The sequence below is a fragment of the Miscanthus floridulus genome, chromosome 14 (genome assembly GCF_019320115.1).
Source record: "Miscanthus floridulus cultivar M001 chromosome 14, ASM1932011v1, whole genome shotgun sequence".
NCBI lineage: Eukaryota > Viridiplantae > Streptophyta > Magnoliopsida > Poales > Poaceae > Miscanthus > Miscanthus floridulus.
The window spans coordinates 33,824,048-33,838,120 of record NC_089593.1 but is presented as its reverse complement, the minus strand read 5'-3'; the positions used below and the strand labels follow the sequence as shown (position 1 = coordinate 33,838,120).

Sequence of the window (14,073 nt, the reverse complement as noted above, 5' to 3'; positions counted from 1 at the left end):
GTTGAAGTTGGTGACGTAGAAGTTGATGTGCTCGACGCGATACTTGCTGGCCGTGCCGAACTGTACTAGGAGGGTGATCTCTCCAAGCGGTTTGGATGCCCTGCCAGGTACCACACCCCAGAAGGAGGAGTCGGAGGGTGTGAGGTCTCCCATCCCGAGGCCCAGCTCCTTTAGGGCTCCGGCGAAGAGGAGGTTCAGAGCACTCCCGCCGTCGATGAGCACTTTTCTAAAAAAGCACTTTTTGGATGGTTGCGTCGAGGACAAGGGGGAAACGCCCTATATAAGGGATATCCACCCATAGCTGAAGGTGATGGGAACCTCAGACCAGGGGCGATAGCTGGGGTTAGTGGCAGCATCTTCTGCGTTGATGGCGAGCACTCGTCGGGCGGTGAGCTTTCGTTCTCTTCTGCTCTCGGTGGCGGTGAGAACCCTAAAGATGGTGGTGACCACCTTGTTGTGATCCTAGAAGGCATTGTTGTTGCCCCTAGGTGGTCGGCGGCCTCCAACACCGTCGTTGTTGTTGTCGTTTGCCTTTTTAGCCTGGAATTCCTTAGCCAGGCCGAGGCAGTCCTTCATCTTATGCTTGGCATTTTTGCGGGGGGGCATAGGCCCTTGAGGATATTCTTGTACTACTCATCGTAACTATGGTTGGCTCGAGGTTCTTCGACAGCGGCGACGATGTGGTCTGGTCAGCGGCAGTGATATTGACTAGACTTGGAACCTTCTGGCCGATCACGGCCACTGTCCTGATGGTGACTGCGGTCATCGTAGCGGCGGTCGCTGTGGCGCCGGTCATCGGGGTGATCGTCGCTATGGCGAGCTGGGCGATGAGTGCCCGCATCCTCGTTGAAGCACACTTTGGCTTCTTCTTCATCGGTGTACTAGTTGGAGGTCGTAATCATCTCGCTAATCCCCGTTGGCGGCTTGCGGTTGAACTTGGAGTGGAGGTCGCGGTGATGGAGTCCTCAGACAAAGGCGATGATGACATCGGGTTCCGTGATCTGTGATGTTAGGAATAGAGTTCTTCATCTCAGAAAAGCATCTGATGTAGCTACGTAGGAGCTCAGACGGCTTCTGGTAGATGCGGTTCAGATCATGCTTGGTGCTCGACCAAGTACACGTAGCCATATAGTTGTCGGTGAAAACCTTCTTCAGCTCTTCCCAGGATCTGATGGAGTCCGGGGGGAGGCTTGTGAACCAGTTCATCACAGTTGGCGTGAGCATGATAGGAAGATAGTTTGCCATGACACTGGTTTCTCCTCTAGTAGTGCGCACAGTAGTGGCATAAGCCTGCAACCACTATGTGGGGTTCATCCTTCCCTCGTAGGGCTCAACCCCAGTGATTCTGAAACCATGGGGCCACTGGAGTGTTCGAAGTGCCCTTGTGAATGCTGGGGGCCCTTCGGGGTTGACAGCGCCATGATCCGCAGCATTGCCAGCATTGAGCAGCTCGAGACATGAGTCTGGGTTACCGAACTCCTTCTCGTACTCTTGACGGCGGCATACTTCTTCTTCATGGCAACCAAAATGACGCTCGTCGATACATCATCGCGCGTCTTGGAGATTGTTGAGGTGCACTCGAACGTCCTGGTCAACCTCCTGGTCATGTTGGCAAAGGTGTTCAATGCGGTTGCCCCTAGCTCCCCCTAGAGGGGTTGTTTGTCATCACGGTGCTGGTCGGTGAAACGACTTGGGCGGCGATCTGATCTTGGCGCGGTTCATCGGCGAATCGAGCTTGTGGAGTATGAAGGCCTCTGATCCTAGCGGATCTCGTTGACCTAACAGTGCGCCACTTTAAGCATGGCGGCGACCTTGGCAACCACTGGTGTCTGTGGGAGCCTGGCGAGCTCATTGGAGGCCACAGCCAAGTTGGCGCTTGGGGACTTGTAGACATCGTGGCCGTCAACATGGAGAAATTTGTCGTCGAGGTTGAAGTGGAGTTGGTGTGGCCTTCCTTGTGAGTCAAGCTGAGCCTCGGCCATCGCAAGGGCAGCCTCATTTGCTCGGTGCTACGCACAGTTGATGTTCCTGTTGACGTGAGCGGTGCATTCCTCCTCGGTTTCCCTGTTCCGTGAGGGGCTATCGACGCTGACATTGAAGATTACGCCTCCACGGAAGGGAGGGAAAGGAGGTTGTTCAGTGGAGGTTTCGGCGACAGTCTCTATAGAGCCCTAGGACTCGGAGTCTGGATTCTCCTCCTGTATGGTTTGGAGGGATGCTCCGGGGCATCGGCCGACGTGTAGCATGTTGACAGCCGGCGGAGGCTGGTCGGCGATCTGGTTGGTGGGAGGTTGGACATCTCCAACCTGGTCGGCGAACTTGCCCCTTAGGGCATCTTGGTAAGTGGTGGTGGTGTTGGTGAGCCCAAAGGGTAGGGCCATAACCAAATTTATTTGATCCAACCTGATTAACTCAACATGTTTTCAAGCTTGTTCCTAGAACCACTTTCTTGATCTCATAGTTTTAACCAAATTAGCTAAAATATTGCACATCCTATCTCTGGAAGATGATAGTCATAATCATGAAAAGTTCAATACATTATGTAAAGATAGACAATCCTTCCATAGGTTAAGCATTTCAACCCTTTCTGCCAAATGAACTAAAATGCTACATGCACGCTCAATCTTTTGATCTTATCACCCATGTTGTAATTGAACAAAACATATAACATCAACTTCATCTTGTTCAATGTGCCTAAGGATAGAGAGGAATAAGTAAAGTTTTGGTTCTGTTGGTGTTCTCCCACCAATAGAACCCATGCACCTGATCTCTACCTTGTTTTATGAGCAGGACACACTTCAAGCAAAGTGTGGGGGAAGACATTTGATTCCCCAAATTTCTATAAGTGAAGGTCCTGAATCTGTCAAACCAAAATCAAAACTCATAACCAAGATAGGTTTGGCGGAAGAAGGTGACATCACCATTAGAGGCGTCATCACAAGAATCTTCATCTTTAGAACAAACCGAGGTACTTGATGAATGAACTTCACAAGGAGAAGTCCGGATCGAAGAACTTACAACACCGAACTCTCACCGAAAGTGCTAGCTTGGGGGCGAAGCACTCCCGTGTATCTAGGTAAGTATTCTTTCCCCTTTTGTCTTAATTTTAGTTTCTTTTCAATAGTTAAACTTTTTTTGATAAATGAAACAAAATAAAAAGTTATCTTTATAATAAATATATATAGATATACTAATAATATGTGGTCTAGTAAAATTAAAAACAAAATAAAAGGTGTGTTTAATTTATTTTTAAGAGTTGAATAAAATAAAGAGGACTTAGAATAATCTTTTAAAATGGAAATGATGAATAGTTGCTCTGTTGTAATTCCTTTCAAGTACCTAGTTTTTAGCCTTGAATTCTCCCAAGTTTTGGATAAGATTGTTTTGATATAAGGATTTACTCTAAACTTAAAACTCGTGGGTAGCGAATGCTTGATCTAAGTCTAGGTAATTGACGGATATGATATGAGAAGGTCTGAGCTGTTGTTCATCTTGTTCAAAGTAACACTAAAGTTCTGGTGATTTATCTTTAGAAAAACACAAAAATGCTACATGATGAGTTCATGTATGACAAAGCTTGAATTCCTACCAGAGCCATACATATTTTTTAGGCTAGGAAAACTTCCACATATATGTTGCTTGCTTTTGCATTGAGTTTTGTCAAGCTTTGTTGACCCTTATGAGAGGTTTGTCATGCTCTTAAAATCAAGATCACGTACACACCACCTAAATATGCACTACTCCTACACTAGGGGTAGGCGCAAGAACATGCTTTCTATTTAGATCCACCCAAAAATGTTCTACTCTTACACTGGGAGTGAACACCAAAAACATGCTTGTTAGGTTTCCCATCCACCAAATAAATGCTCCAAGTTTTTGTTGCTATCTCTCAAAAGTTTTGTTGCAGAAAAGAGACATGGGGCTATGCAAAAGTTATTCATAAAAAGAAGAAGAATAAAAAAGGAAAAAAAGATATGAGAAAAAATAGACAAGTGTCCGAGATATTTAAAACAATAGGTACTTAGATGTCCGCCTGAAAAAAATGAAGATAAGAGAAAGAGAGATGAATAAGATAGCCCATGCTCTCTAGCAAATGTTTCCAAGTTTCAAAGGAGAGATATGTTTTCAAGGAGCATAGTAGAATTAGGTTAGCCACCATATATCCACACACATGCACATCTTTATTTGATTGTATGACTCAACTCTCTTTGAATCCGTTGTTTGACTTTACAATATATGCATTGCAAGTATGCTCTAGCTTTCTCCCTACCTATGAACTCCACATAAGCCTTAGTTGTAGGAAGAGAAAAAGGTATAATATCTTTATTGCCTTGGTGAGGATCCACAAATACCACATATATTGAGAGACTTGAGAGTGTCATACAATAGAATCTCTGAATTTTATTTTGAAAACTTATAAAAACTCTAGAAAAATGGTGAAGCAGATACACCGATTCTACAATAGGCGTCGCCAGTGCCAGGTGGGTGTAGGGGTCGACGGGTGGTCAACAACAGCCAGGTACTGTTGGAAATGCACAGTGTGTCGGACCCAGCCAGCAAATTGCTGGGGACATCGAAGCTCGGAGGGGACACTCGGTGGGCCCAGAGGACAGGCGCCAGAAGATGCCTATGGCAAAATCAGTGCCCTACAACTACAACGCTAGGATACCTATGGCTTGTGCGGCAATGCCTTTGTTAGATCAGCCTCTAATCTCGAAGGACGCACATGATTTGATGAAGAGTTGGATTGTTAAAACTAGGGTAGGTAATTCAAAAAATGCATGTGTGGCTTCACCAATCCACTGACCCAAAGACAAAGGATGTCAGGATCAGAATAATTTAATATATATGTACTTCCATTGCTCAGGGACTGGCAAAGGTTAAGCTTGGGGGAACTTGTTGACGGTCACTAACATCAATTATAAACCGTCAACATAACATGTATTTATACTTAATTCCATCACCAAACATAGGTACAGGGGTTTAAACTAAGAAATTTCATGAGTTTTGGTGATTCTGTGTTTTCAGCAGGGTTTATCCAGATAACCGTCAAGGGGGCCTATTCGTCAAAGAAAATTATGAAATTCCATCACGTAATGGACGTGGGAAGACTCTAGAAGACTCCAGAAGGCGAGCGGAGCCCATGTCTCAGACATGTGGGGCCGACCAGCCCCACCTAGAGGCCGCCTGACCTGTAGGCCGCAATGTTAGCCTCCTGTTGCTATGCCGATTCTCCACCGCCTCGTAGGTTGCATCTACACCATCCTTTATGTCAGTTTGATCCAAGGGCTCACGTTGGACGCTCCAGCCTATATATACTAGCCCCTGCCACCCTCTCTGGAGCCATCCTAAAACCCTAATTCAGATCATGAGGATCAAAGCCAGCTATCAAGAGAAGATTAGTCCTGCATAGGATCTAGTCTTATAAATAATAGTGAGATAGAGAGTGAGGGAAGAGTTTGGCGGTGGTGTTGACCTATCGGTGCTCTCTCTATGGCTTGTACCTTGGCGGATTCAAGTTCTATCTAAGCTTGTGTCTAAGATTTCTCTGGTAATCAACTTCTGATTTAAGTAAGCATCTTATTTATATTGTTCTTCAGGTTCATGACTCTCTTTTGAGTGCTTTATTCTCTTCCTAGGGAGAGTAGAGTATTAATCGTAAGTGTAAGCATGGTGCTTATACTTAGGTTAATCGTGGATGCACCCTACATTCTAGAAGGTGGTAGATCATGTGAGTGACATAAGTTCTATATAGCCTATACTATATAGCTTCGTTGATCTTATGTAGTCCACCTCCTGTCTGTAGGTGCACGTAGAACACGGTTGCGAAGGAAAGCATCCTCTGTTGGTGTCTTCCCCTAGTAATGTCCCTAGTTGAATAGTAGAAGACATAAGCTTACCTAAGTCAGAACTAGAGAACTTTAGTTATCCCCTCTATGCTCCTATTTATCCTAACCTTGTTGCTACCCTTAGTTAAGTTAGACCATAGTTACTCTCACACATTTCATAGTGGATACGATACTTGGAATACCTTCAGGTGAAAGCTATAGTGGTATCCATGCGCTTGTGGATTTATCTGTGTGTGTTAAATATACCAACACTCCTACACTGGGGGTGAACACAAAAACATGCTTGATAGGTTTTCGATCAACCAAATAAATGCTCCAAGTTCTTGTTGCTATCTCTCAAAGTTTTGTTGAAAAGAGACATGGGGCTATACAAAAGTTATTCATAAAAAAAGAAGACAAAAAATGATGATGAGAAAAAATGGACACAAAAATGTCCGAGATATTTAAAACAATGGGTACTTAGATGCCCTCCTGAAAAAAGAAGAAGAGATGAATAAGATAGCCCCTGCTCTCTCGCAAAGATGTTTCCAAGTTTCAAAAGAGAGATAAGTTTTCAAGGAGCAAAGTAGAATAAGGTTAGCCACCATATATATCCACACACATGCACATCTTGATTTGATTGTATGACTCAACTCTCTTTGGATCCGTTGTTTGACTTTACAAAATATGCATTGCAAGTATGCTCTAGCTTTCTCCCTACCCATGAAGTGCACATAAGATTTAGTAGTTGGAAGAGAAAAGGCATAACATCTTTATTGCCTTGGTGAGGTTCCACAAACACCCCATATATTGAGAGACTTGAGAGTGTCATCCAATGGAATCTCTGAGTTTTATTTTGAAAACTTATAAAAACTCTGGAACAATGGTGAAGCAAAGAACTTGAGACATAGTGCTTGACTTGATCGTTCTGTCTTTCAATTGCTCAAGACCCAAGTGAAGGTTAAGAAGCCCTATAGTTGAAGGTAGTATGGGTAAGTTTGAAAGTCAGATTAGTTTATTCTAATTTGGAGGAGAATTCTTGATTGAACGCTTGTGTACTTTTGAGGTGTGAAAGCATAGTAGCAACTCCAGATCCATTGCTGAGTTTAGCTTTGCTCAGGGACTAGCAAAGGTTTAGCTTGGGGGAGCTTGTTGATGGTTGTTAACATCAATTATAAACCATCAACATAACCTACATTTATAATTAATTCCATCACCAAACATAGGTATAGGGGTTTAAACTAATAAATTCCATGAGTTTTGGTGAATCTGTGTTTTCAGCAGGGTTTATCCAGAAAACCATCAAGGGGGCCTACTCGTCAAAGGAAATTATGGAATTCCGCCGTGTAAACAGCGTGGGAAGACTCTAGAAGACTCCAGGAGGCTCTCCACCAAAGTAGACAATGAGGGGCTACCATGTGGGGCTGGCCAGCCCCACCTACAGGCCGGCCGGCCTATGGGTCCCACCAGTCAGCCTCCGCTTTGAAAGTCAGTTCTCTACCACCATTGAGATCCAATCTTCGCCATTTATTCAAGTCGGTTTGATTCGAGGGGTCAGGATTGATGTTCCGGCCTCTATTTTAGCCACTACCCCCTCCCTCAGCAGATCCCTGAAACCCTAATTCATATCTTCTGGATCGAGCTAGCAATCAAGAGAAGATTAGTCCTTCATAGGATCTAGTCTTATAAATAGAAATATTGAGATGGAGAGTGAGGGAAGAGTTTGGAGGAGGTGCTGGCCTGTCGGTGCCCTCTCTACGGCTTGTACCTTGGTGGATCTAAGTTCTACTTGAGCTTGCTTCGAGATTTGTCTGATAATCAACTTTTGATTCAATAAGCATTGTGTTTATATTGTTCATTAGGTTCACGACTCTTTTGAGTGCTTTGTTTTTGCTCTAGAGGGAGTAAAGTATTAATCGTGAGTGTAAGAGTGGTGCTTAGACTTAGGTTAATCGTGGATGCACCCTGCATTCTGGATCGGTAGTAGATCGTGTGTGTGACATCAGTACTATATAGCCTCATTGAGTACTATATAGCATCGTTGATCCTTTGTAGTCCACCTCCCATTTGTAGGGCAAGTAGGACCCGGTTATGAAGGAAAGCATCCTCTGCTGGTGTCTTTCCCTTAGTAATGTCCCTAGTTGAATGGTAGAAGACATAGCTTACCGAAGTCAAAACATGAGAACCTTACTTATCCTCTCTACGATTCTGTTTATCCTAACCTTATTGCTACCCTTAGTTAAGTTAGACCGTAGTTAGTCTCACGCGTTTCCCTGTGGATACAACACTTGGAATACTTTAGGGTGAAAGCTACAGCGGTATCTGTGCGCTTGCGGATTTATCTGTGTGCGTTAATTTATACCAACATCTGCCCCGGCCTCTGCGTGAGTTTGGATCAAAGGGGCGCTTTGTGTTGAACTGCTATTGGCTGGGCTAAGGCTGCTCTGACACCGACTTACCTGATTCTTCTTGTAAATTATTGATGGCATGATAGGGTCTCAAATTTCGCTGGGTTGCTGACTACGCGCAGCCTTTCATCATTTGATCTGGCATACTGACCCATTATATCGAACAACTCCTTGACTGTTATGGGTGGCTTTCTAGATAGCTTGGCGGCGCACTGCCCTACATCCAACCCTTCGATTGTTGCAGCGATTACAGTTGCTTCTAGCACATTTGGCACGGGCTTTGACTTGTTTGAACCTTTCTAGGTATTCAGATAATGACTCGTCATTTCGCTAGATACAATTCAAGAGGCCTCTTGTAATTTTCGCACCGGGCTAGTATCCTTGGAATGTTGCCAATATCTCTGCTTTTAACTACTGCCATGAGTTAATTGACAGTGGCTTGAGCGATCTGTACCAGTCAAGAGCGATGTCTTCAACTACCATTATGAGTGATTTCGCCATGATTTGTGCGTCCCCGCTAGCCGAAGATACTACAGTTTTGTAGCTTGGGATGAATTTTCTAGGATTAGCCTTCCTGTCGAAAGCTGGGATGCGTGGTTTGTAAGCGATCTGTAGCTGCAACTCCCTTACCAGTAGAGAGATGGAGTCATATAACTCTAAGTCTCCCTCTTGTTTGGGTGCTTCGGGTATTACAACATTTCCGCATGGCTAGACGATGCCTGCCGCTCCTACCCTCTATAATCTGTGAATTTCCCTGACCAATCTTTCCCTTTCGCATTCAGCCTATCTGACTACTCGCTGAGTCTGCTCGGCCCTGTTTCTTGCCGCCGCTTCCTATACCAACTGGTCCCTTTCGCGCTGTAACCTGATGATATCTTGTTGGTACTGATCGAGCTTCCTCAGGTCTCTAGCTTATTCGGTGATTTCATCGTCTTCGTCTTCTTCCTATACTTCATTTCCATCTTGATCGATCTAGGCTTCCTGAACTACAGCTTTGGGAGTCTCCTCTCGACCAAGAGGAGGCACCATGTTGTCTTCCACTACCTAGGGTGCTAGCAGTTCCACTGTTGCTGCCGCTGCTGCGCCATCTCGCGTGGTTGTCTCTGCGGCTACAATGACTGCCACCTTAGATAGTTCTGCCCTGTCCGCCGGTGGCTTTGGCGCTTTGTTCATTGGTGGCATGATAAGGTCAAGCAACAACCACGGTGGTCGCTAATGTTGTTCTTAGCCGTAACCTTAGAACCCCGTGTTGTCACCCAAACAACTACCGAAACCAAAATGAACAAGTGGTGAAAAGGTCACCGCAAGTGACCTGTCTTGGATATCATTAGATGGGAAAATGTGGTTCCTCTTCCTTACAACCCATGCGGGGGAGCTATTTATACATTTCCGTAGCATTTTACATGGACTGAGTTGCCCCCACAACTACCCTAATTCAAGGGAATATTCCCTTTTGTGGAGGGCATTCTTGTCTTTTCCTTCTCTGCCTCCCTCAGGTTCCAACCGCCCTCGTCGCAAGTTAGTGGTCCCGCCGGCCAGCTCTAGCTACCCGGCCCGCACACAGCCCTATCCTCAGCGACGAAAAGGCAAAGAGTTCCTACAACATTAGAGAAAGCCACCTTGTGAAAGCGTTCAACCGCCCTCATATACTTCGCTCGATGGCCTGGCTTTTGCCGGGAAGGACGAAAGCCTTGTCCCAGCGAGCCCGCTCTCATGCCGTGAGAAAGCATCCTTGATTACCGAGTGCTCCCTTTTGCCCGCAATGGGACACGAAAAGCGCCAATCGTTGGGGGCTTTTTCCTTTTACTAGCAGGTAGTGCAAAAGCCTAGGGTTGTAGCCCAACAAATCTTATCCAAAACTCAGGAGAATTCATGGCTGAAAACTAGGTACTTGAAAGAAATTACAACACATCAACTATTCATCATTTCCATTTCAAGATATTAGCTTCAGAGTCCTTTTTATTTATTCAGCTCTTAAAAATCAAACTTAAAGAAAACTAGACACACACTTTTTATTTTGTTTTCACATTACTGATATTGAAATCTACTATAAAGATAAATTTTTATTTGGTTTTTTAGTTATGCATCTTTTTTTATAAAACAAACTTAAAAATAATAAAACAAAAGGAAGAAATACTTATCTAGATACATGGGGGATGCTCTTCCCCCAAGCAAGTTGTTGTTGTGGTTTTTCTCAGAGCGGTTTTGCCAACGGATGGCCTTCTCGTCCATCAAGTTGGGTTCCCTTGTGCAGTGGGTGCACTCTTGGTGGAACGAGATGAAGACGATCGGGTGAACTGGCTCTTTGATCTTGTGCATCATCCTGCAAAATGTCAACAAGAACAACAAAACTCATGGAATGGATTAGAACAAAAGAGTTAGCGGTCAACCATCCAAGGGTTAGTTGTTCTTGAGGTTTAGAAATATTTCTAATTGGTAGAATTTTAGTAGAATGCCTTTCTAATATATTTTTTTATTTTTTTGTATTTAATGATATAATTAAATGTATGCATGGTATTTTTATTTTTATTATTTTTTATATGCCACCACAGTGAATATTCTAGAGGGTTTTTACACACCATAAAAATTACTCACATGGGGCTTATGATTTATATAATGCAATAATGAAATCTTTATTTTTTCCTTTCTAAATGTAATGTGAATGTCGAAAAGTAAATATGCTAAAGTAAAAATAATTCATGCAATGTGAAAGGGTAAATATGGATAACTACCGATTTTACCTCCCGGTGAGGGTCGGTGTTTTGAGTCCTTCGAACAGGACTTGAAGAGCCCTTCATTCTTCTGGTGCATCAATCGAAACTAGAGATGTAGATCTTGATGGTTGCACCTCTTATGATGGTGACACAGATGATGATGTCACCTTTTCCTTCCAAACATGCTTGGTCTGTGGACTTGATTTTGGCGTATTCTGTTCACTCTTCACAACTTCTTCTTTTTGTTCATTCTTTGGGAGTTGATTCCTCCGACGTTGGGATGATCGATGTCTCCTCTTGGAGCGGATCTTCTTTGGCTGCTCATAAGTTGTATAACTATTGAAATAGCATCGTACCTTTTGTCCACGGAATTGGAAGCGGATTTGTCCCGATCCTATGTAGATGATCGCATTTGTGGTGTTGAGGAACGGTCTTCCAAGGATAATAGGTACGTCGTCTTCTTCTTCTTCTCCCATGTCAAGAATCATGAAGTCTGCAGGGACATAGTGATCTTGTATTTTGACCATGATGCCTTTTGCTATTCTCTTCAAAAATCGTATTGATTGATCTGCCATCTGCAATTGCATATATGTAGGAAACAAAGGTCCGTCACCAAACAAATAGTCATATGTTACCTTGGAAGTTACGTTGACACCCGATCCAATATCGTAGAAGGTGTTGTGAAAGATTCTTTGTCCAATTATACACTCGGTCATCGGTATGCTAGGATCTTCCTTCTTGGTAAGGAATGGTGAAGCGAGGAGGTGGTCGTACTCTGATCGGAGTGTGTTGATCATCTTAACTAATTCTTCTCTTGGCTGCCTAACCCTATTATTCCTTCTTCGGTTATTTCTCTTCTTGCTTACTGTTGTATCTTCGGGTAGATATGACGTCTATGGATGACTAGGAGAGTGGTGTATGCGATTCTTGAAAGTGAATTTCTCCTTTCTATCATTTATTGTGACGCAGATCTTGGCACTGTCTGCGTAGATGATGGCTTTTACAGTGCTTAGGATAGGTCAGCCCAAGATAATGGGTTCCCTTACATCTCCACCTGTTTCTAAAACCACAAAGTCTACGGGTACGTAAAATTGTCCCACTCATACACAGGTGTCTTCAAGGATTCCCTTGGGGTAGCAGAGTGACTGATCTGCAAGCTACAAACGCATGTTTGTGTACAACAAAGTATCTTCATTGATCTTATCATAGATTACCTTTGGCATGATGTTGACACTTAATCCAAAGTCACAAACAGCTTCTTGGAATATGTGAGGTCCAGTAGCTATGGGGATGATAGGTCTTCCTAGATCACCTTTCTTGATGGGCTTGGAATAATCCTCCTGTCCTCCACTAGAAGGTTCTATGTAGTATCCTGCAGCATTATGAATATCGACAAGATTTGTAGTTTCGAGATCTTCCGGTGGCCCCGGAATCTTACCTTTGTCGGTCGAAGGAATAGCAGCCGCCAGCTGAGCTATTTGTGATTCTATCATTTTAGTAAAGCTATGCTGGTTTTTAATAGCTGAGGAGAAGCTATCCATTCTATTGTTTATATTTTCTAAGATTTTATCATTGGAAGCTAGTTTTCTAGATAGGCCCTCCATAATTTTAGCTTCACCAGAGACTAAATCTCTCAAAGATGGTTGGTTATTGAAATTATTATAATTATTACCTTGGTAGTTTGGCCTCTATTGCTGATTCCATCCTTGATTTTGTTGAAGACGATAGTTGTTGTTGTTGATGAAGTTCACATCCTCATGGGTTTTCAGGACAGTTGTTCCCTGAATGTCCAGTGTTGCCGCACTCTTCACACATCATGCGAGAATCATGAATGTGCATGACCTCTTTCTTTTCATTGGCTCACTCTTCAAGCCTCTTCATCAGCAGGTCCATCTTGGCAGACAATATGTCTATCTGTTTGAGTTGATGCATACCTTCACCTCTCTTGCGGGTTTGAAGACATTCTTCATTCCAATCTTGGTTGGAGGCTATCTTCTCCATAAGAGCTGTTACTTGTGCGATTGTGAGTGATAAAAATGCACCTCCAGCAGTGGCATCCATATTCTCATAGGTGCTATTTGTCAACCCGTGGTAGAAAGTCTGCATGAGTAGCCAATCCTCCATCCCATGGTAACGACATTCTGATATGTAGTCTTGGAAGCATTCCCATGCCTCAGGGATGGATTTATCATGTTGCTGCTAAAAACATGAAATTCTCCCATGCAGAGCATTGGTCTTGCCTGTGGGAAAGAACTTTGCTTGGAAGGTAGTGGAGCAGTTCTACCATGCAGTATTTCTATCTTTGTTGGCGTAAAACCATTGCTTCACCTTCACTAAAAGTGAGAATGGGAAGAGGCAAAGTAAAATGGCATCTCTGGTAACTCCCTTGATGGTGAAAGTACTGCAAATCTCCAAGATGTGTTGGAGATGTGCCTTTCCACAAAACTGGCTAGCTTGCACTATGTTGATGAGAGCTGGCTTGAGCTCAAAAGCATTGTCTCCAATGTTGACCGCCAGTCTAGTACGGATGTTGGCCATAGTTGGAGCAGAGAATTCACAGAGAGTCTTGTCAGCCATCGCTTCAAAAATTAGTGTTAATCTACGCCTTGTCTAGTTGTCTTCCGATTCTAATGCTGAAACTTTCTTAAGTTTAGCCTTAGTCCTCCTGAGTAGTGCTTTTGGATTTTCAATGTAGTTTGTCGGAAGGTCAAAACCGATCATACATTACCCTGCATCAGATACAAAAGTAGACAGAACAAGGGTAAGCCTGTTTGAGCAAGGGTATATGGTTTTCTCGATCACATCAATAAGTAAAAGTTTATCAATATTCCTTCTTGCCTAGCTACCTTCCCCGGCAACAGCGCCACAAATGCTTGTTGGTATTTATTAACTTGTCACTTGTTTAAGTAGCCACCTAATGTTTGTTGATATTTCTTAACATCACTTTTGATAAGTTGTCATCCCCAGCTATGATGCCAGAAATGCTTGTTCGTACTTCCTAGTGTCACTTTTTAGAATGACGCTAAGAAGTACTTAAGTATTTTATTATGAATAGAAATAATGCAAATATGTATATGAAGGTGCAAGCACACAGATAATATACCATTGTAGCATTTCACCTGA

The 14,073-nt window shown here is 43.5% G+C and overlaps 1 non-coding gene across 1 annotated transcript; it reads left to right on the top strand.

The window, feature by feature from the left end:
- Window positions 1-13,072: 13,072 nt before the first annotated feature.
- Window positions 13,073-13,181, top strand: LOC136506260 (small nucleolar RNA R71). Its single transcript, XR_010771484.1, has one exon. It is a non-coding gene; the product is annotated as a small nucleolar RNA R71 (small nucleolar RNA).
- The last annotated feature ends 892 nt before the right edge of the window (window positions 13,182-14,073 follow it).